Below are 3,995 nucleotides of genomic sequence, written 5' to 3'. Positions count from 1 at the left end.
TTTCTAACCGGCTCTACTGCTCACAACATCGCAGTCAGTTTCTAATTACCAACCGCCTTGAATGCTTTGAGCACCACAGTCAATTTCTTCAATTTGGAAACGAGCCCTCCTACCGAAATTCATAGAAACAACAAACTTATGCATATATATATATATATATATATATATATATATATATATATATATATATATATATATATATATATATATATAGGGAAAATGCATCCTACTACCGGGTGTAGCTACACCCATTTCTTATATACTACTATGTGGTAGTATATATACTATTTTATCATTTTTTTATGTTCATATACTACATCTAAGATACTCCAAAGCGAGTTATGTGAAAAAATTGCATGTGAGCCCATGTTTTTATCATATTTGTGAAAATACGTACATATTTGTATGTAAAAAGAAGTATGCTAAAAATATACTACATACTACCTAAAAAATAGTATATATACTACCTAAATATTCTTACATACTACATACTACGCATACATACACTGCGGTATGGTAGATACTACCTAAAACGTACAAAATAAAAATGAGTGTAACTACACCCGGTAGTAGGAAAAATGGGTGTAACTACACTCCTTTGTCGGACGTAAATTTTCTCACACAAGTTTTTATGAGTTTTTGTCGTCTTTTTCTACTTTTTTAATGAACGAGGGCGGACCGCAAAGACGAGGGCAAGTGACCCGTGACATAAATCAAAGTGAACCACATTAGTATTTTATTGTTTCGGTAACATTCTTTTCACACTTTCATCTTGGGCGCAAGTGAACAGTATCACTCTCGAAAATGAACCACGTTTGAGGACCAAGCGCACTGCATGTGTTTTTGACGGAATCGACTGAGTTTTGAAACACACATACACATCGTGCACTGCATGTGTTTTTCGCGGCACCGAAATCATCGTGTGTACTTCATCAGACAGATGAACACACTGCTTCATACTGAAAACCGCACAGCATGGGACGGGCAAAAGAATTGCATGATTCTTTTTTTGTCAGACGAGAAAGTGGACCACACTGCATATCGGGGCATAAGTGAACGGCAACACTATCGAGAAATGAGCCACATTAGTTTTTTTGTCATTTCTGTAACATTTTTTTGCACTTTACGAGATGAACAACATCATACGGCCGACAACACTGCTTCTGATGGAAAACCGCACTGCATTAGATGGGCAAACAAACTGCATGTTTTCTTTTGTTTTTTTATTTCTAAAAATTTATGAACGAGAGTGGACCGCAGAGACAAGGGCAAGCGAACCACTACACGAATTGAAGGGAGCTGCAAAACTCTAATGCTCCTTGTTTATCCAGAGTACAAACACATACAAATTACAATGACGAGGGACTTAAGAGTATAAATCCACAATTTTTTCATGAAATGCAAGCCGGTCGCCAGTGCACTGCAAGTCCAACCCCCACATCACTACACTCAAAAAGAAGATACAAAAAAAGAGAGACAGTGAGACAAAAACAAAGATATGGACCGCTAGCACCGGCTATACTGCATGCCTGCTAGGATCTAGCATTCCCGTGAAAACAATTCCAATGAAGAGAAAAAATGTGTACGCCAAGCGGTGGCATCTCGCAGGCGGATGCAAGCACATCACGTCTTCCTTCCCCTGGGAGCTCATGGCAGCGGGCTGGGAAAGGCCAAAGTCATGGGCTGTCGCTGCCTTTGGCCACCCAGAAGCAAACCGCGATTCTGAACCGCATTGCTGCTGATGCCGAACGGCACGCAGCACGCCCGCGAGCAGCCACTGGGTGTGCTTTCCAATGAAGACGATGAGGAAAGGCGGCCGTATCCGTTCCCATCTCTGCGTCAGTTGTTGAACGCCTCGACGCTGAAGTCCAGGAGCTCCCCGGCGTGAGTGCTGGGCCGCGGTGGAGTTGGTCGTTGGTAGAACCACACACCTGCGAGCCTGAAAACTGCACACACGCACCATGCGAGCTACATGCATCGAGTCGTCGGATTGCATTGGACCACGGGGTGGATTGTGGGCGTGGTGGAGTTGGTTGGCGGGCGTACTGCACGCAGATGCGCTCCGCACCACACGGGCGCGTCGAGTGAACTGCATGGGGGCAGGTGTGTTGATCCTCATCCTCTTCTTGCCTGCAGGAGATTAACGATCAGCCGAACAACAAGCAGTCGTCACTCAAAGTAAAGCATACAAAATGTTTCTGGAACTTTCTTGTGCTTTTCTTTAGCATTCATATTGCACAAACAAATACTTTTTGCACTTCTAACTTGTTAAACCACTTCTAAAATTGTTTTCTAGAGAAAATGATGTGACAGCAACACTACAAGGTAGGGTGCCCCTCACGTAGGCCTGGGCGTTCGGTCTAACCGGACAAATCGGTTTGGTTTTCCGCATAATACAGAATTTCGGTTTCTTTAAACTGCAGACTGATCGGTCCTTTCAAAATTAAGTAACCAATATTTTTTGACCGAGCAAAACCGAAGTACACGCATATGAACTAATTTTACATGACTATACACAAAGTCAACCTGAATGCGTATGACTAAATTATCATTAAAGAAGGCTGAGCAAAATATATTTCTAGTTTTATCAGTGTTCATGCAAGCAAGCTCACGACGATCAAAACCTCCGACGCCCTTATATTGTCAACTTTAGTAAGATAATACTCTGCCACTTCAACATACATAGGAATTTAGGGGGTTGAGATAAGAGAGAGCAAATATCCAACATTATGGCTTATTATACCCATGGAACCTGCACTATCTATGACAGATCAGAATTTTGATCACGACCCTACCATCATATGCTTGCAGTACTATCCACATTTGGTTTTACAACAATCTTCAGAGATATACAACCGGTCTTGTTAGAGAAACTGAAGGGAGACCGTGAAGGGGGATTCATTCAGTGGAGCACCCGCACAAGGGAGGAGACGGCGGTGCTGTCCCCGTAGCAGTCGCCCGATTCAAGGTTCAGGTAGGCGGTGGCGCCGCGGGCGCGCTCGCCGGCTCCTCGGCAGCAGGCTCGGGATGACTGCAGTTTTGTGCAGCTCGTCCGTAGAATTAGAGGGAAGAACTAACAAAGTGAACATCACTAAAGATTGCACGGCACTAAAAAGTTATGCACTACAACAGTTTTCATAGCAATCAAACAAATTCTGAAATTGCAAAGGGATTTACCACTATCATGGATGTAGCATCTTTAGTACCAGTCGCCTTCTCGTGGGCTGCACGTAGATGGGCACCACATTGCAAACCCACGCCCGCGTGCTGCACGACCACACTGATGGAACTGCACACCATACTGAAAAATGCATTACCTTGCCAACAGAGAATGAACTCGTCGTCACGACGTCACATGCACCTCCATGGATGTTGGCTGAGGAAGGGAGCAGAGGAGAAGGATACTCGGTTGTGTCCACTGCCATACGCGCTGCTGCTCGTGGTTGTTGGGAGCGGGGGGTAATGCACCTGCACGGCCACGAGCGCCAAACCGCATCGCGTGCCCTGGCGCACTTGAGGGAGGACTGCAACAGGAGGTGGCGTGCCTGGCGGTGGGGATCCGTTGGTAGCTGGGCTCTGCGGTAGCTGGCGTCCCCGCGCAGGAGAAGGGGCGAGCTCCAGGCCATGGCTGCACTAGCCCCGGGATCCCCTCGCATGTCCATGGCCACGGTCGTGGTGCTGCTCCACTGCGCCGGTGGAGATTGTGTGGCTGGCGATGGGGATGTCGCCGGATCCGTTGGTACCTGGGCTAGGCGGCAGCGGCGGGACGGGGCGGGGCTCCAGCAGCGCGGGGCGGGGCTCCGGCGGCGCGTGGCGAGACGGTGCTCCAGCGGCGCGTGATGGGGTGGGGATCCGGTGGCGCGAGGAGGAAGGAGGCAGGAGGAGGATTGGGGCTGCGGGGTTCTGTGCGGGAGGAGGTCGGAGGGGATTGGGTGTGTTTTGAGCGGTGGGTAGGGTGTTAGCAGAATAAGGTCTTAAGGGTGTTATTAGAATAG

At 47.2% G+C, this 3,995-nt stretch overlaps 1 long non-coding RNA gene across 2 annotated transcripts; it reads right to left on the bottom strand.

Annotated features, from left to right (window-relative positions):
• Positions 1-1,296: 1,296 nt before the first annotated feature.
• Positions 1,297-3,923, bottom strand: LOC119366117. Of its 2 annotated transcripts, none has more exons than XR_005175931.1 (2): positions 3,178-3,923; positions 1,297-2,130 (listed from the first exon to the last, which is right to left on the bottom strand). It is a non-coding gene; the product is annotated as an uncharacterized LOC119366117 (long non-coding RNA). The 2 variants fall into 2 exon arrangements; XR_005175933.1 differs by lacking the exon at positions 1,297-2,130 and adding an exon at positions 2,719-3,073.
• Positions 3,924-3,995: the final 72 nt, after the last annotated feature.

Source organism: Triticum dicoccoides, chromosome 2B (genome assembly GCF_002162155.2).
Source record: "Triticum dicoccoides isolate Atlit2015 ecotype Zavitan chromosome 2B, WEW_v2.0, whole genome shotgun sequence".
Lineage (NCBI taxonomy): Eukaryota > Viridiplantae > Streptophyta > Magnoliopsida > Poales > Poaceae > Triticum > Triticum dicoccoides.
The sequence above is the reverse complement of the archived record's forward strand: the minus strand, read 5'-3'. Positions and strand labels throughout refer to the sequence as shown.